General features: G+C 36.6%; 1 long non-coding RNA gene across 5 annotated transcripts; it reads left to right on the top strand.

Moving 5' to 3' along the window:
- Nucleotides 1-9,989: 9,989 nt before the first annotated feature.
- On the top strand, nt 9,990-20,055 carry LOC131547691 (uncharacterized). Of its 5 annotated transcripts, XR_009272976.1 has the most exons (9): nt 9,990-10,026; nt 14,876-15,552; nt 15,619-15,674; nt 16,962-17,053; nt 17,217-17,310; nt 18,516-18,650; nt 18,778-18,842; nt 18,926-19,124; nt 19,212-20,052. It is a non-coding gene; the product is annotated as an uncharacterized LOC131547691 (long non-coding RNA). The 5 variants fall into 5 exon arrangements; XR_009272977.1 differs by having other exon boundaries at nt 14,876-15,674; nt 18,326-18,650; nt 19,212-20,055; XR_009272978.1 differs by having other exon boundaries at nt 14,876-15,674; nt 18,385-18,650; nt 19,212-20,055.
- Nucleotides 20,056-20,759: the final 704 nt, after the last annotated feature.

The raw sequence follows: 20,759 nt of genomic DNA on the forward strand, positions 1-20,759 counted from the left end.
TGAGCCCATCATATTGCTCAAAGTTGACCTGTTTATCAGAAATATGCATAATCATGTCTGTGTACTGTACATGTAAAAATTAAGAATCATAAGGAGCTGCTCTCACTTTTCGCAATCTTTGCCATGCCATCTGCTCCCTTGTGTTATTTAAAATGACACCTGTGGTGTAATGGCTTAGCTGGTGGAGATTTGCACCCTTCATATTAAGTACAGCTCTTAAATAGCACTCAATAGTCTACAAATAATACAGCATTTTGAATCAAACGTCAATTTTAATCAAAATACTTGAATATATTGAGGACAGCATTTACAAATACAAATATAATTGTACAATTATGCATTCAGATTTTTGTTTTGATATGTGTTCCTCTCCAAATAACCATTCATGTGGCCTCAGTGTTTGGAATTCCTTGGGATGTAACAGGTACTCCTGATTCTGGCTAGGAGACTTATCAGCTCTGTAGGTGGCTTCTTCCATTGCATGTCGACCTATAATGACATGCAGTTCATACAGTAAATAATAGTGTACCTTAATATATGCAATAAATAAATAGTTTTCATTTTTGTATAATGACTTCATTACCTCTTCCTCTACATTGAGTACCTTTGCAGGAAGCTGACATGCATCAAAACTTGAACATTTCTTGCTCTGTGTCACATACTTGTGGATCCTTTTTTGGGGGGAACATGTATATTTTTTTTTTTTTTTGTGGAACAGAAAATCATTTGGAATTGGTGGATGGGAAATGTTTGTTCTTCTTCATCCAAGTTTCTTGAGACTGATCAAGGTTTATAGGTGGCTCAGTTGTCATTTGCACTGTGTGTTCGTTCGTTCACTGCTGTGTGTGTGCAGTTTGGATGGGTGAATTGCAGAACACAAATTCCGAGTATGGGTAACCATACTTGACCACATGTCAAGTCACTTTCACTTAAAATTTTTGGGACAAGAGGGGTGGGGCAGAGAGCCGTGGGAGCCACCAAGCCTCACGTTCATGGTTCTCAGTCCCACCCCATGCATTACAATGATAATTATATATTTAATAATTAATTTAATAACCTTTAATTTAATTCAATAATTTCTCATTAATTCTCAGGACACTGCTCCACTGATCATGTGCTGGTTACCCCACTGCACACCTCAGATCACTTCCTGCTCACTCTTAACCTCAACATGGTTCCTGACACAACACATACCCCTCCACATGTCATCTTTTGATAAAAATTAGGCTCACATTCACCCTCCAGGCTCTCTGTTTTACTTTCATCTTCGCTTCCTCGCTCTAAACAGTTAGCATCTCTTACTCTGACTGTCAAACTGTCAAACACATCTTACCAGCAGACATACACTTGTTCACATCCTTCTCTCCACTCTCTGAGTCAGAAGTCTCTAAACTCATCCTTCCTAAATCATCCTACTACTTGTCCACTTGATTCTATTTCATCTCATCATATTTCATCTCATTCACACTGGTGTTTTTCCCTCAGCATTTAGACAGGCTCGTATAACCCCACTACTTAAGAAACCCACTCTTAACCCAACTCTTTTAAAGAACTCTTTTCCCTTCTTCCTTTCATTGCAAAAACTCTTGAATGAGTTGTGTTCAACCAAGTCTCTGCCTTTCTCACACAGAACAACCTCCTCGACAGCAACCAGTCTGGTTTCAGAAGTGGACATTAAACCGAGACTGCCTTGCTCTCAGTTGTTGAAGCCCTAAGACTGGCAAGAGCGGTTTCCAAATCTCCATTACTTAACTAGCTGGATCTGTCCACTGCTTTTGATATGGTCAACCACCAGATCCTCCTGTCAACCCTATTGGCAAAGGGCATCTCAGGAACCGCACTCCAGTGGTTTGACAATTACCTCTCAGACAGGTCCTTCAAGGTATCTTGGAGGGGTGAGGTGTCCAAGTCGCTGCTGGGGTGCCTCAGGGCTCAGTTCTTGGACCACTTATCTTCTCTGTCTACATGGAATCACGGTCTACATGTTGTCATTCAGAAACATGGCTTTTCATATCACTGCTATGCTGATGACACTCAACTCTACCTCTCATTCCATCCTGCTGATCTGATGATAGCTGCTTGCATCTCAGCTTGTCTAACAGACATTTCTTGCTGGATGAAGGACCGTCACCTTCAACTCAACCTTGCCAAGACAGAACAGCTTGTGGTTCCATCAAACCAATCACTTCATCACAATTTCACCATCCAGTTAGACACATCAACCATCACTCCTTCAGAAACAGCCAGAAACCTTGGAGTTGTGATTGATGATCAGCTCACTTTCTCAGACCACATTGCTAAAACTGCCCGGTCCTGCAGATTTGCTTTATTCAACATTAGCAAGATCAGGCTCTTTCCTTTGGCACATGCAACTCCTTGCTCAAGCTCTTTTCTGTCCAGGCTGGACTATTGCAATGCTCTCTTGGCAGGTCTTCCAGACAGTTCTATTAAACCTGTACAATTAATCCAGAACGTGGCAGCAAGATTAATTTTTAATGAGCCGAAAATAATGCGTGTCACACCTCTGTTCATCAATTTGCACTGGCTACCAATAGCTGCTCGCATAAAATTCAAGACATTGATGTTTGCCTACAAAACCACCACTGGCTCGGCACCCCTTTACCTAAATTCACTACTTCAGACTTACGTACCCTCTAGAAGCTTGCGAAGTGAACGACACATTATTATGCCATCCCAAAGAGGCACTAAATCACTTTCACGGACTTTTACATTAACTGTTCCCTCCTGGTGGAATGACCTGCCCAACTCAATTTGAGCAGCTGAGTCCTTAGCCATCTTCAAGAAGCAGCTAAAAACACATCTCTATCTATATTTGACCCTCTAACTCTAACACACTCTATTCCAAATCTATCTATCTATCTATCTATCTATCTATCTATCTATATATATATATATATATATATATACTGTATGTATATAAAAAACACACACCTTGTTACGTGTATTAATTTACAGCGATTATCGTCCATTTGATTGCATAGACACTATTTAAACTAAACCGAGCTAGACAATGACATCTCTGAATTCAGTAATGAAATGCCTTTAACTGAAAATTTAGTATTTAATCTTATCATTATACATTACTGACACTCTATCCTCCAATTTGATACTGTTAAGTGCTTTGACACAATCTGTATTGTTAAAAGCGCTATATAAATAAAGGTGACTTGACTTGACGTATACTGCATTAGGCTAACCACGACTTGTCATAGCACTTGCATTTTATTGCTCTTTTGTTGGTTTTGATTGTCTGCTAAACGAATAAACATAAATATGTGGTTTGTTTACATAAACATTGTGTTCACTATGATTTTTATTTTTTATTGTTAATTATCAACAGCATATACTAACGTGATAATCAAAAATATTCTCGTTATACATTTACATGTAAACAGCCAAACAACATGGAATACACACAATCTTAAAGTTTTGCTGTCCATCCTGAACCTAACCACAGGCTCTACTCTTCACAACAACGGTAACACTACAAAACCAACATAACAGAAACTTCTGTAAATCCTGAAACTGGGAAAGTGGATTTCTAGCTTTGCATAGGGCTAGATCAGGAGTGTAAATCTGTAAATTAAGTACTGCTTAATGTGTTTTTTAGTAAAGGGAAAGACTTTTTAAAGTTTGTTGTTCAGCCATTTTTGACATTTAAAAGAGTTTTTGTTTATGCCGATTTTTGAGGTTACCATTATTGTGAAGTGTAGGCCTTGTGGTTAGGCTATGGCTACATGAGCTAAAACTGTTGTTCTCAATGAGCTGACAACCTTTTTTGGTTTGTTGTAGCTCATTTGCTGCAAAAGTTTAATGTGAGAACAAGTATTATGTTGGCTGTTTGTTTTTATGACTATAGTTAAAATACATCAATTTAAAGCCAATCACATGACTTATATGGTCAGTATTTCTACTCTTCACAATTATATAACACTTATGTGCTTATAATAGCTACTGATAGTGTAAGCACAAACTCCACTCTTCACCACAATGGTAAAAATATATATATATTTCATGTTATTTTAAATGTTTAAAATAAGTCAATATTAAATTCCAACAGGTCTCTCCATTTTCATAAAAACATTGTGTCATGTTCCCAGCCAAGAGTTGCTCGGTTGGTGTTGAGTGTGCTGTTGACTGGGTTCATGCTTTAGGGTCTTTGTTATTTTTCCTCTTTTTAGGTTGGTTACTGGCCTAGCCTTTTTCTCTGAAAGTTTGTGTTGTATATCTCCATTTTGTTGGACTAACATGTTTACATCTTGGCCCAGTGCAGCAGGATTATTTTGGATTGTGATACAGGGTCATTACGTGTCAACTCAACCAGAGGTCCCCAGTTCAAATTTTTGATTTTGCTAATATTTTTTTCTGAAGAAAGACAGACATGTATAGTGATGAAAGCCAAAATATTAAATGTCATGGATGAATATTTACTAAGTAATCCACTATTTTGTAGAGGGGGTCAAAATGGCAATTTTCAGCATCATAATTAAATTTTTACACAGAGATTGGTAGGCCTGTTAGTAAAATCTGTTCACTTTAGCAATCTTTTTTGCATTATGTGCCAATGGTGACCATTCAAATCTGGGGAAACAGCACTTTTCAAGTTTTTTTCTCCAAAGTTTGCATGCCTTTAACTCAAGAAGTATAAAGATATCTTGATGCCCTTATACATATTGGGTCTTAACAAACATTCCGTTTGACATCTCCATTTTTAAGGCCCTATATAGTTCGGTTCCTGAGATATTGGAATTTTAATATGGCTTCAGATGTAAATTGTTAAAATGTACATATTTTCAGTGGTCAAAAACCAAATGTGAGTCAGTTTGCAAAAATATGATTTTCTTTTGGAATCTTCATTTTCAAGGCCCTACATTGTTCAGTCCCAGAGATATGGGGACCTCAATGATGCTCCATTTTCAGATTGTTGAATATTACATTTCAGCACTTGAAAACCAAATGTTGGTCATGGTCACTTTGTATACAGCTGATACTTAATGTATTTTAAAGCAAAATGTCTGAAGAATAAGTAATGTTGAAACTAGGAATGCATCTTGTTTCCCTCTATCAAAATAATCTATCACATACCTGTTTGAGTGTCACAAATATCCAAATATCCCTGTATGGTTTAATCCTACACCTTGGTGCAGCTCCATGTCCAAATTGTTGTGTCCTACCCATTTTCACACCAAATGTGGTTTTGTGTTTATCTAGTCATCACTGCTGACAATGCAAATAATAACAGTAACCTAGTGTTTAGGAATGTGCAGTGTGACATGATCAGGATTAATTGTTGACTCTAGATAAAGAATGAACAGTGTGAAATGTACAATAAGATTACCCAGGATCCCCTTTAGCACTATAACTATGCTCAAATTATATAACAATAAAAAAGAAAAAGAAATTCTAATAATTAATCCAGGTTAGGCAAATCTTGGTTTATTGATGTGAATGCAATGTGTGGTAAAAGCAACCACTTTTCCCTATGAGGTGTGGGATTTGATTCAAACATGTTACAACATTGTGTGTCTGAACTCTTGTTAGCTTCAGAAGCTGTTAAAATGAACAAAATCCCTTCTTCCAAATATCCCTGAAACTGATTCAAATATAGAATCTTATGAATAGACTACTGAGAGAAAGATAATGTCCCTCAACTTCAGTGCATTTTTATCACTCCAACAGGTATGTTCTGTGCATATTGTTTTGATAGAGGAAAACAAGATGCATTCCTAGTATGCCTAGTAACATTACTTATTCTTCAGACATTCTGCTTTAAATACAATAAGTATCAGCTGTATACAAAGTGACCAACATTTGCTTTTCAGCCACTAAAATAGGGAATATTCAACAATCTGAAAATGGAGCCTCATTGAGGTCCCCATATCTCTGGGACTGAACAATGTAGGGCCTTGAAAATGAAGATTCCAAAAGAAAAGTTTATTAAGAACTAGAATCTAAAATCATATTGCGATATCTTTAATACTTCTTGAGTTATAGGCATGCAAACTTTACAAAAAGAATATTCATGGCACTCGGACAAGTATGTTCAATGCAGTTGCTTTGACAGAAGTAAACAAGATACATCTCTAGTTTCAACATTATTTGTTCTTCAGACATTCCTCTTTAAAAGAAAAGTATCATCGTATTTTTGCAAATTGACCCACATTTGTTTTTTTTAACCACTGGAAATATGTACATTTTAACAATTTACTCTTGGAGCCATATTTAAATTCCAATATCTCTGGAACCGAACCATATAGGGCCTTAAAAATGAAGATGACAAAAGGAACATTTGTTAAGACCCAATATCTAAAAGGGCATTAAGATATCTTTCTACTTTGAGTTACAGGCGTGCAAACTTTGGAGAAAAAATGTAATTATTCACATAATTCAACAAAAATTGCTAAAGTCAACATATTTTACTAACAGACCTACCAATCTCTGTGTAAAAATTACATTATGATGCTGCCATTTTTCTGAAGCCATTTTTACCCCTGTAATTTGGCTCTGAATCTCAGCTGAAAATTGCCATTTTGAAATTTGGTTGATTTGACACGGAATGACCCAATAGTATTTGGCTGGGCAAAAGGGGAATGTGCACACTGCTTTCATTTGTAAATATGGAAGATTTTTTTTCTGCTCCAGGGAGCCTTGACATGTTGATATTTAAATGAGAGAGTACAACATAGATTTTCTTTTTTTTATTTTAAAGCGGTCAGACACATGGTCTGTCCAAGGTTGTCTTGATTTTGAGGACCCTTCTTGCGGCCTAATCTTATCTCACATTTTTTTCGACATAGGGTTATTTATTTATTTCACCTCTAAACATCATCTCCAAACATTTAGTCCAGGCTCTCCCTCCTGTACTTTCATGGCCTCAGGTGTATGCTTGAGACACTCTGAGTCAATGTCCGGCTCCTGGTATATAGGTTTTGAGTCAGAGTCTGTCTCTCTTTCTGAAATATCTGTGTTGTTAGATTGAGTATCCACACCTTGACAATTAAGATCTAGCCCTAGATGCCAGATCCCAGATCCCATCAGAAAATAACAGTTTGTCCGGTAACAGAACAACTAGTCGGCAGAGCTGTCGATACCCAAACCCTGTTTACAGCAAGTCTTGTCTGGTACCCAAAAATACCCAAAATGACTGTTAACAGTCTTCTGTCAGTCAAGAATTTGACCGAGGAATGCCAGAGAAGAGCGGAAGCAGGAGACGAAGTGATGATGGTAAAAAGTAGCAGAGTTTATTGAACAATCTTAGTTGCGTTTGTCTCAATGCTCAGACTTTGTCTGATGAGCACAAATTCAACAAGTAGTATTATACCAAACTGATTCACAACAACATCCCATTAACCTTGAGTTTCCATAAACATTCCCTGCTATCTCTTATTCATACAGACAAAACAGTTCATTAAACCCCACAATCCTAAAATTGAACAATAATGGAACTGCATAAGCAAGAAAAATAAAAATAAATATGAAATATAGAAGCATAATAAAATTAATAAGTAAATAAATGAATAAATGTTAAAAGACAATGATTTAAATGATAAATTATAAAAAATAATCAAATGATAAATTATATAAATGTCTAATGACTAATGATTATATGAATAAATGATTATAAATGAATAAATGAATGAATAAATGAACAGTTTGCATTTGAGGATCCTCAGAATCTTTAGTGCCATACTGGGTTTCCACATCTGTCACTTCTGTAGCTGTTGTAGATCAGTTTAATCAATTACTAAAATTTCAAACACATTTAGATTCACCCTTCTGTTATGTCATACAGTGCCTTGCGAAAGTATTCAATCAGTATAGACTATCAGTAGCTATTATAAGCACATAAGTGTTATATAATTGTGAAGAGTAGAAATGCTGACCATATAAGTCATGTGATTGGCTTTAAATTGATGTATTTTAACTATAGTCATAAAAACAAACAGCCAACATAACACTTGTTCTCACATTTTATGTTGCAACCTTATGTTAAACTGCTTTAAATTACTTTTTTTCCACATCAATCTACACTCCATACACCATAATGGCAAAGCAAAAACAGAACTGTCACAACTTTGTATATTTATAAAAAGTAAAACACTGAAATAAGTACATTGCTCAGTACTTAGCTGAAGCACCTTTAGAGCCTCAAGTCTTTTTTGTTTGATGCGACAAGCTTTGATCATCATCATCTGGCAATTATCTGCCATTCCTCTCACCTGTTTTCATGTGTCTTCACTGAGGAGAGGATTGAGTCTGGCCACACTGCCATAAAGCCCAGATCAGTGATATTTGTCCTTCTGTAGGTTTCTCCTATCTGCGTATATGATCATGGAGCTCGACTAGAGTGACTATCAGGTTGTTGATCACCACTCTAACCAAAGCCCTTCTCCATCAGTTGCTCAGTTTGGCCAGGAGGCCAGTTCTAGGAAGAGTCCTGGTTGTTCCAAATGTCTTCCATTATGGATAATGGAGGCTACACACTTTTGTGAAACTTCAATGCAGCAGAATTTTTTTCTGAACTCTTCCCCAGATGTGTGGTTTGATGCAATCCTGTCTCTGAGCTATACAGGCATTTTTTATTTTTTACTTCAGGGCTTGGTCTTTGCTCTAATATGCATTCTCAGCTGTTAGACCTTTTATTAAGACATGTATGCCTTTCCAAATCATTCCCATTCAGTTGAATTTGCCACAGGTTAACTTCACTCAAAGTGTGGTAACATTTACAAGCAAAATTAATACTCCTAAGCTAATTTCAACTGTCCCAGATAAGGGTATGAATACACATGCAATGGAATCATTTAAGTTTTTTATCTTTAATAAATTTGCAAAGATGTTAAAACCGGTTATTTACTTTGTCATAATGTTGTATATATATGTGTATACATATATATATACATATATATGGCTGTGGCCAAGTGCAATGGATTCTATTTACACTAAGTGAAAATAGCAGTATATGTTAATGATATGCTATTTACACTATGTTAAAGTAGCAGGATTTTCTGCTATTTATACTACTTATTGCAAATAGTGGCAATTGTCTGCACTTCAGTATTGTAGTACATTATAAAACAGTACGCAATAACGTATTTAGTGTAAATTATAATTCTAATTTAAATTATTAAATGGATGCAACCTCATTGGGATAATAAAGCCCTCCCTACACCTACCCTAACCAATACTTTATTTTCAACTTTTTGATTATTTCCTTCATTTTTATTGAAGCTAAATGCCTTTCCGATGCGATATGAGATTTGAAATGGGAGAAAAAAAGTTTGGCAAAACGCAGTCTGGAACTCAGGTCGATCACGTCAAAAAGCATGCATTTTATGACATACGCCACTGGAGACGTACTTTTGCATACATCTTTTATAGTATTGACTATCCCAATCACACCTTGGTGGGCAGATTTAGTGTAAATAGCTTCTGCCAATAAGACGGGATATTTGCACTTAGTGTGAATAGACACTCCGTTTTGTTATACAATATATATAAAACAAAACTCCCTGTTAAAGAACTTTGCAATAAATGTATTTTCATTAGTGTATTTGTGCATCCCGAGCTGAATAGGTTTTATAATCAATAGAGAACAAAACTATAGATTTGATGTAAATATGTACTTTTAATGAACACTTTACTAGAAAAAAATGCTGTATGAATGCAACAGTAGTTTCCTCTGCTGGACAACACCTGCCACCTTGTGGGGTATTTTGACTTGAGTACTGTGCTGTTACAACAGTTATGTGTCTGACAAAGCAAATTAATAAATATCCCTTTGTAACACACAAGATCAAGACGATAAACATTCCTGACACACCACTACAGTTAGAATAACTGAAAATGATAATTAGAAAATACTTTAATATTTATAATTGTTTAAAATGTTTTTAAAGTATGTGTTTATGTGCATGGACAGTAAATCGTAGCAGGCTGTAGTGATCCAAACATGTTATTTGTAGACGGTCCCTCAGATGAGCGATGACGTCACGACACTCCATAGAGGTAAGCGTGTTCATCAGCGTCTTTAAAACGTAGAGTTCTACAGAAAAATGTGTTCTGCTTTGTGCTCATAGTAACTTAGTCGGTAATGATAACTGACCGAAATTAGCCTTTTTTGATGCAGATTAACAAAGTTATTGAACGCGGAAGTCCGAATGTGCGAATATGAAACCAACTTTACCCAAGTGTCATCTCCTATCCTAGGCACTCTCCCAAATGTCAAAATAAATCCTTGTTGTCTTCATCTAAGTCCACATTTTCATGGTAAAATGTCACTTTGACTGTTGGGTAGAAGTCTGTTGCAGAAGTGTACATCTGGAATGGCGCTCCAGTCGGACATTTGACTTGTCAAATTCCCATCCGATTGATCTCGTTGTCCTCCATGAGATGTGTCATTTGGTGACCAAAGAACACAGCATGGAGTTGGGTTATGTGAAACTTACATGTATTTTGATGCAGAAATTGTATGAATGTGCAATATTCAATAAATATACTATCAATAAATATACTAGGTATTTTTTGTGTATTAATGAATGCCTAAGTTTTCACCTACTTTGACTGTTCAGTAAATTCTTGACAACTATCTAGCACTAATGTCTGGAACTGCATAGCACAGTATTTGACATTAGACAGTTTACAAGTTTAGAATAACGAATGACAATAAACAGATTTTGGGAGAACCTAAACAATTTTGCCAGAACTAACAGAAATGTTTTTGTTGAGTCTAGATAACTTTTCAGATTATTGCATTAGATGATTTAACTTTGTAAAATGCTATTTGGATATTACACTGAACAAAATTATAAACGCAACACTTTTGTTTTTGCCCCCATTTTTCATGAGCTGAACTCAAAGATCTAAGACTTTTTCTATGTACACAAAAGGCCTATTTCTCTCAAATATTGTTCACAAATCTGTCTAAATCTGTGTTAGTGAGCACTTCTCCTTTGCCGAGATACTCCATCCACCTCACAGGTGTGGCATATCAAGATGCTGGTTAGACAGCATGATTATTGCACAGGTGTGCCTTAGGCTGGCCACAATAAAAGGCCACTCTAAAATGTGCAGTTTTAACACACAGCACAATGCCACAGATGTCACAAGTTTTGAGGGAGTATGGCGTCGTGTGGGTGAGTGGTTTGCTGATGTCAATGTTGTGGATTGAGTGGCCCATGGTGGCGGTGGGGTTATGGTATGGGCAGGCGTATGTTATGGACAACGAACACAGGTGCATTTTATTGATGGCATTTTGAATGCACAGAGATACCGTGACGAGATCCTGAGGCCCATTGTTGTGCCATTCATCCACGACCATCACCTCATGTTGCAGCATGATAATGCACGGCCCCATGTTGCAAGGATCTGTACACAATTCCTGGAAGCTGAAAACATCTCAGTTCTTGCATGGCCAGCATACTCACCGAACATGTCACCCATTGAGCATGTTTGGGATGCTCTGGATCGGCGTATACGACAGCGTGTTCCAGTTCCTGCCAATATCCAGCAACTTCACACAGCCATTGAAGAGGAGTGGACCAACATTCCACAGACCACAATCAACAACCTGATCAACTCCATGCGAAGGAGATGTGTTGCACTGCGTGAGGCAAATGGTGGTCACACCAGATACTGACTGGTTTTCAGACCCCCCCCCGATACAGTAAAACTGCACATTTTAGAGTGGCCTTTTATTGTGGCCAGCCTAAGCACACCTGTGCAATAATCATGCTGTCTAATCAGCATCTTGATATGCCACACCTGTGAGGTGGATGGAGTATCTCGGCAAAGGAGAAGTGCTCACTAACACAGATTTAGACAGATCTGTGAACAATATTTGAGAGAAATAGGCCTTTGTGTACATAGAAAAAGTCTTAGATCTTTGAGTTCAACTCATGAAAAATGGTGGCAAAAACAAAAGTGTTGCGTTTATTTATACGATTCCCATCTGAAGTAATCTTAATGTGTTGAATTCTGTGATTAAATGACCATTGCATGTAGACCTCAGCGTGGCAATTGTCTCCTGAAGCACTGGTCACTTGAAACTACCCCAACAAAAAGCACTCACCAAATACAACAGACAAGTCAGTGCCATTGTGAGGGTACCGATAGTGACAGTAGTAGCAGTTGAAAACTGTGTCCATTTTGAAGACTTGGGGTGTATTCACACCAGGAAAGTCTGCTAGTTCACTTGCTTTGGTCTGGACTAAATACAATGTTTTTTTTTTTTGTTTTTTTTTTGATGCGGTTTGCTTTCACACTGCCCTTTTTGCAAGTGAACCAGAAATTGTAAACAAAACTACACGTGATAAGGTCATCCCTTCATTGGACAGAAATTCTCAAGCAAGTCTATAGATATAAAATACTTAAAGCATATCACAATGTTAGTTTAAACATTTAACCTAGATAAATGTGTGCTATTATATATCCAATCGTTTGTGCGGAGAGTTGAAGCTGAAGCGGGCTTCAGGACATCAGTGGAAACAAACTAAAAAACTTTGGTAACACTTTCTATGAAGCCCATATTTATAATACATTATAAGGGTATTTTTAAGGCATTATAATGAATGCATAATGCATTATAAAAAAACCTTATAATATGTGATATAATCTTATGAATATTCGTAAGAACAGTGTTAATGTATTATAATATTTACTTATTAGTGGTTATAGCTTTTAAGAGTATGATGATTTATAACACACAGTGAACACGTTGCATCCACTTAAGTTACAATGGATTATATTTCTCATAGTTATAATGTATTATAAGTCTCTTATCTTGCCACCTTTCTAATGCTACTTTACTTAAAGCCACCAATGACCACTTATAAGTGTATAGTAATAATAATAGTCATATTTTTTTCTCTCAAACAGTCATAAGATCAGATATCAGATCAGATTGCTTTGAACTATGTTTATTTTAATATCAGTTTGATTATTTTGATGGTACCCTTTAGACAGTTGTTGATAAGTAACATGCAACTACATGTTATCTAGCAGTCATTAGAGTATTAGTAGTATATCTGCTAAATATATGCTAACACTTTATTTTGATGGTTCCCCAACAGACAAACGGACTATAAGTAACTTTGCAAGTACATCAACATTATACCGATCCTAACCTTAACCTAAGCCTAATGAGAGTTAGTTGACATGTAGTTGCAAAGTTGCTTATAGTCAATGGACTAAGGGGACCATCAAAATAAAATATAACCTAACATATAAACATTGCACTTTTTTCCAGTTGAAATGATTAACTAGCTCACATCAAAATTAATATTAGCCTCACTCAACACTCAAATAACACTCCACACCTAACCACTTACAAGATGTACTGTAGTAAGATACTAAGCAGATCTTAAATAATGTCAAGATATATAGACCCTTTTAAGGCCGACTTCACAATCACAATTATTAAAACCAGCACAGATTCGGCTACATAAGGAGCTTAAAATATCATCTTGTTGTGATGTTGGCTGCCCGAATCGATGTAGTAGAGGCTCCAATTTGAAAATTTAACACATACCTGCTGCCACTGCCAGACAAAAAAACGACAACTGCTGTGGTTAAACGCGATAAAACGAGCGGACTGGACAGAAATGATCGTCAAAAATGCTCGTGTTTGCAGCGCACACTTCCTATCAGAAAAGGTTAAATAAAGTATTGTCTTTTGTTGTTATGAGCGTATCTAAAGATGTTTCATCGTGTATGAAATAATGTCTGTGTGCATGTGTGTAAAACAACAAACTGATGATTTATATGCTTAATCATGTGTAATTGTATATACATTGTTGCGATTAATTATGGCTGGAATAATAATGTAGCTGTAAAAATAGTTGCCTGCTGAAATTGAAATATATATACTGTACATCTAGATAGACACGGTGAGTTTGTCTTAACTATACACGTTAGATGTGATCCTGTCAGATCGTCCATCCTTTGAGTAAAAGCGTGTGCGGGTTGGCCAATCTGGTTTTGTCCATTAAAGTTAACCTTTTCAAATAACAATCGCCGTCCCAGACAGTGAGTGACCTTACATGTGAGGGTAAAATCGGAATTTATCCAGTTATTGTTAAAAAAACAAGCTAACAGACCGCATAGCTAGGGTTAGTGAAGCGGCCGGGGAAATCTTTCTGCCTCCACCGAAGCTCCGCCCACAGAAAAACGTCACAATGTTTACTAACAGAAAAAGGGTCTATAGTCCATTATCAATGTAAAAGTAGATTTAATATGGTGTTCATTGTGTTATAAATAATCATAATCTTAAAAGTTATAACCACAAATGCGTAAGCATTATTATAATAATGTATTATAATTGTTGTTATGATTATTTATAAGACGATATAACATATTATAAGGTTTTTTATAATGCATTATGCATTCATTATAATGCCTTAAGAATACCCTTATAATGTATTATAAATATGGGCTTCATAGAAAGTGTTACCCAAACTTTCTGCATTGGTTGAAAAGAAAGATGCTAGAGTTAGAGTAGACATCAGCTGCTTTGCAGTCTAGACTCTAGAAGTATTCTTTTTTTGACTTCATTGACTTCTACTACTTCAACACCTTCTTCTTCTTTGACTTTTTCCTCTAATTCTTCTACTTCACAAATATCCCCTATAGGTAACCACTACTACTAGTTCTTTCACTTCAACTTCTTCTCTTTCTTTTTTTTCCTTATTTTTCAACTTCATAGATTTTATTGGCTTCTACTACTGCTTCAACGCCTGCTTCTTCTTCGACTTTAACTTCTTCAATGTGTCCATTCCAGCTGGCTAATTTGTGCTTGCTTTCAGTCATTCATGTAAAAATCTGTTATTTAATTTTGTTTCTGTTTTGTTTTTTTGTAAAGCTGCAAGGCTCTTGTGCAAAATATTGTATGCCTCCGGAACCTGCGACGACGCTCAGCTCCATCGGCCCTCCGTCTGCGCCTTCGGATCCACCAGCTCTGTCTCCATCGGTCGGCCCCCAGATGTACACCATCTACATCTTGGCTCCTCGCTCCCTCGACTCCGCCGTGTGTCATCAGCACTGGGATGCTCTGGGTCTGTGCCATGTGCCAAACTCCATCTAATCCGCCTCTGACCATCCGTACACCATCTCCTCGTCCACCTCCAAAACCCCCTCCATCCCTCCCTATTCTGTTGCTTGAACTTTATCATCATCAGTTTTTGCACACACACATCTATTCACTTCTGCACTTTGTTTTTCTGTAATTTTTTCTGTATTTTTTTTCTTCAAAAAACTGCATTGTAATTTTTATTTATTTACTGATGTAAAATTCTGTACTTTTTAAACAGTTATATTATGTAGAGCGATCGTGTATTTTTAGAGCACTTGGAGGAAACCGCGCAATTCATATGGATTACTTTGGCCATGTTTTTTCTTTTTTTTGCGATTAACTTTTTGAAACGTGAACATCTTTGGTGAATCGTCTTTCATCGGAGGGACATAAAGATTCTATTAAAATATCTCAGCTTTTCTTTCGAAGATGAACGAAAGTCTTAGATGGTTTGAAGCATCTTAAGGGTGAGTGATGACAGAATTCAAATTGTTTTGGGGGAACTATGAAATTAATGTTTTTATTTTTACCAGCTTTTGCAAACGTGTATGGCGTCTGGCTTTTGGAACCTCACTGTGACTGACTTCAGGTAAGATTTGAAATTTAATTAACGTTATTTGTCTGTATCAGTCGTGTTTTTGACACATGCATTAACAGAACTTGGGTAAAGTTGGTTTTATATTCGCACATTCACACATTTCCGCGTTCAATAACTTTCTAATTACGTTAGATATGCAATAAAGTTATTTTTTGCAAATTCTAATCAGCGACATCGTCAACCTACTACATTTTTTCACAATCGATCAAAATGGCCAAGTGACTTATTGTTTTAATGTCATACTTGCGAATGTCCGCTGAATGTCCAATGTAGTGCGGTTAACAAAGTAATTGAATGCCGAATGTGCGAATATAAAACCAACTTTACCCAAGTAGTGGCAGAATTTTTTTTTTGGTATTTTTTGGTGTAAATTGTGTATTTATTTCTAAATTCGGCTCGCCCGGTTCACCTGATGTGCGTGCACCTTCAAACAGGTAATGTTAAGGGCAACAATCTTTTCCTTTTTAATGAGATCGTTATTTTAATTATTTCTGTGTTTCTGCGTTGCATGGCATGTGCTAAAATGGAAGCGTATGCGTTCAAATGAGTTGTTAGTAGAACAGTGGGCTGCTCAGTTAGCACAGCTAACCTGCCATTGACATTAGCCTAAGCTAACTTCCATATAGACCTGCTGCCGTTTGAAATAAATAAATAAAACCGTTTTAAATCATGTTGTGAAATGGGTCTTCAGCAAAAGCTGATGAAAGCACTACAAATCAGCCAACCCAGTATTGCGTGATAATTGTGACCATGCAAAAAGTCCACACACTTACCATATTTTTACCATAGTAACTGTTTCTCTACCATGTCATGTGTAGCCAATTTACCATGCTTCTCCCACCGTGACAGTATTTTACTGTGGTATTTGTAGGTATGGTAACCACAACACTTTTCGTGATTTTACCATAGTGTTTACTGTTTACTCTTTGCATTTAAAGAACAATAACACAGCTTCTACCATGTTTTTACTGCATATTTGTAGTCAAAGCACAGTAACACAACACTTAAAATGGTTTTACCACAGTAGCCGTAGTTTTACTGTGGTATTTGTAGTTAAAGCAGTAATTGTACTGAAGTAAATGTAATTGCAGTTACCTCAGATCACATACTCCAGCCGCTCTTTTAAGAAGTCATCTCTTGTAAAAGCCATAACTTGTTCCTATTTTTCCAAACTGTAATCCATAATTAATTTACACATAGTTTTTGCTCTCTCCCTCTTTCTGTGTTTTGTGACATTTCTAAATCTCATAATCTCATATTTTTGACCTATTCTTTCAGAAAGCTGCTAGAATTAACAGGGAACTCAGTGCTGATCTTGAAGAAGCTGCCAAGGAGGCTGAACAAGTCCTTTAATGATTCGACTCTTCATAGTAATGTTGAAGACATTTAGCTATAACTGATTTGCTTTAATGAACGCATCCTTATTTTATGTGTTAATAATAACTTTCCTTACAGTCCTTCCTCTCAAATATTTTGGTCACAGATTATATTTTGCACATTGTCTCAACATGTATATATTTCTCTTTGTTTCAGCTGAAAGGGAAGACCAAAGGAAGGCCTGTCCTGGGATGTGATTTTGGCCGTATTCTGCATTTACGGAGAAGACCCAGAGCTGCAAAGGCAAATAGTACGTCTGTGTTGGTCTGAGCACCTTGACTGAACTGTACTGCAGATACATTTTGCACAGTATTTCATTTTTCACAAACTTTGCTTATTACACTTATCCCACGGCCCCATCAGAAAGACCCCCAACAAAGGGTCATGTCGAAGTATTAATAATTCATACAATTTAACAAGTCAGCAAATTCATACAATATTGTACTAGCGTACTCGTACAAAATTCTACGACTTTTACTGCTACTTCTGTCATTGGCCATTGCCTCAACTTTCATGCAAATTGTGCCCATTGTAAGTAGTCAGAGAGTTTATATCATAAAGATTATATTAAGTCAATTGTATTCTTTATTAATCTTTACAAATTGGCGCAGTCTCTTCCCGTTCTAACAGTACATGATATCTGTCCACTCAGAGTCTGCCTTTCTTTCCATGTTGATTTTTATTGAACTCATCTGTCTAAAAAGCAAGAGTCTGGAAATGCTAGTTTAACTCGTCACGTGACAAATCAGATCTTCAGTTAATTGACCAAATCAGATCACTTAAAGCTGTTCACAGCAAGAGCTAGAAATATAATAACTATTTTAACCATTTATTTTTCACATCAACAGATGATAACGTTCTGTTTATTATAAGTGCGAGCTGCAGTTATGCTGTCTGCGATTTAAATGCTCAAGGTCTTTAAAGTCTGGTGGATTTTGATTGGCTGTCAATATTTTGATTGTTCATCATCTGGAAAAATTTGTTCTGAAAGAGATTCCAATGTTATTGTTTCTCTGTGTCGTTAAATGTTAAATAGCTGCGGTCTGGACTCATCCTTGGTGTGAAGAGGCCTTTAAACTGCTTGTAATACCGTCAGCATGTAATCATATTTAAAAGAATTCATATTAGCTTGCTATTGAAGAATACAGCTTTTTCTAATTCTGTTTTCTTCTCATTTTGTTAAGCTTACACACACAATTCTGCCTATTTCTCTGCATCTTATTACTTTACTCCCTCACTCACATTCTTTTATACTCTGTTGTAAGGTGTAAACTGAGAGTTTGCATGATGGCCTTTTCTCAGACTCTGAATCTGATGTGTACAGATGAACTCAGGAGCCCGCTAGAGCTGCCAGGGAACTTGAGCTTGAAGTTTACTATTATAACTGCTTAATTTATGATTAAACAACAGTAATAATTAAACATGGGGTCGATTAGATATTTTCTTGTTTTACAGCTGAAGACCAAAAATGCAAAGAAAATCAGTCACAGCAAGTCAACAGGCAAACCAGTCCTGATGAATGAGGCATGAACATGGTCTTCTTCTGCCCAAACAGAAAAGACAGAGCTGGAAAGTTGCACATTTCCACTGGTATGTCTGTATTCAAGCAATGCAGTTATATGTGGTACAGCATTTGATGTTGATTTCTCAAAAGACTCAAGTCACCAGTTGTCATTTTTCACATAAATATCTTACAAAAGTACATCTTTTTTTATAGATCCTAGAATGAGCAAATCAGCTGTGCACCATCTCTGGGATTTAGGCAGGAAATGACTGAATATGGTGAGTACTGTCACCTGCACCTGTATTCACCTACACTACTTCTCTGGAGTTATCGTTGACTAGTTTTCTCTCTTTGTTTGAAGGAGGATGAAGCCAGTTGATGAAGATATCAATTCAATGGCCACCAAGTGAAGCACTGCTGCCTGAACCCATCAGATATCTGCTGTGAAGACTGCATTCCTAAACAGCTCTACTGCGACAGCTCAGATGTTACGGCCCATAAAAGAAACAAGATAGTGGTGGAGGGATTCTTTTGGCCCATACCTCCAACAAGAATCAATGGTAAGTCCAGTGCAACAATTATAAATAAAAATACAATATATTTTTTATTGATTTACCACACCCTAAATACATGTTTTGTCCCTCCAGGACATAAAGACCAGGTGGTGTGTGAGAAAAACATGGAGGACTGTCAGAGACTCCAGCCACCCGAGCCATGGATTGCTCTCACCGTTACCATCAGGCAGATGTTATCGCAGAACCTTCACCAGCAGACTGCGAGACAAGTTCTTTCCACAGACAATCAGACTGAACTGAACTCGTACCATTAACACCACACACAGCACACCAACCTCTTATGCACTGCACTCTATCACTTACACTGACTGGACTCTGACTCACTATTATTCTGCATCCTGACAATCTGTTTGCACTAATTCATACTGTACTGCACTGCAAAGGTATATGTGTACTGTGATTTATTGTTTTCATTTCATGCTGTCTGTATAGTATAATATTTACTATATGGTGTTCTCTATCTGTATTGAGTCCTTTATATGCGTGTGTTGCATATATATTCACTATTTGTCATCCATAATGTCATGCTGCAGTTTGCACAAAAGACTTTCACCACCTGTACACTTGTGTTCACGGTATTGTGACAATAAAGTATTTGATTTGAATTGGTCACGTCTTTTGTACTGTAGGGTGCTGGTTAACAATTGCAAATTGTTTATGACATGGAAGAAGTTTATGATAGGGACATGGACAAGCAAGCAATAGGAAGAAAACCTGGAGAGCTCTGATGATAAGGAAGCTGAATGTGATTCTATGATGCTCAAGACATTTCACCATGCTTGCATTTGGGTGGCTTCATCTGATTAAAATAACATGGTTTAAACATAACCCATTTTTATTTCTCTTGAATATGATTTGTCTTTATATGCTACTTTAGCTGTCTTTATGATGGATTCTCCAGTAAAGTATTGCACATGGTGTTGGATAATAAAGTATGGGGAATATTCTGTACAGTGTGTGCAGAATTATTAGGCAAGTTGATATTCTGGTCATATTTTTTTTCCAAGAACATTTTACCAATTCCAAACCACATCAATCTTAATAACTACTATTGATTTTGTATTTAATAATTTATAAGTGATATATAATTGTCCATGAAGGCTGATAGTCAGAAACTTCTTATTTCAGGTGTGCAGAATTATTAGGCAGATTTTCCTTTACAGATAAAATGAGCCAAAAAAGAGATTGAACTCCAGAATAAAAGTTAAAAAAAATTATTAAATGCCCATGAGAAGGATGCAATACTAATGCAATAATAGAATTAGCAAAGTTAAGGCATGACCACTGGGCAGCGAAATGCTCATTGGGTCAGCAAGGTCAGAAAAAACAGGTGGAGAGGAAAAGACACATGTTAACTGCAAAAGAATTAAGAATTAAGGTGAAGAATTAGGTGAGAAACCATCAGGAACCATTTAGTCTCCAGCACCATCATTTTCCAGAACTGCAACCTTCCTGAGTCTCCAGAAGTGCAAGGTGTCAGGTTCTCAGAGACTTTGCTTGGGTAAAAAATTCTTTAAAATGGCCCTCACTTAATAAGAATAACTTGCTGAAGTGTTGTGAAATACATGAAGACTGATTTTGTATAGGCTTTATGGACAGATAAGTTGTGAGTGACTCTTG

Source organism: Onychostoma macrolepis, chromosome 10 (assembly GCF_012432095.1).
Source record: "Onychostoma macrolepis isolate SWU-2019 chromosome 10, ASM1243209v1, whole genome shotgun sequence".
NCBI lineage: Eukaryota > Metazoa > Chordata > Actinopteri > Cypriniformes > Cyprinidae > Onychostoma > Onychostoma macrolepis.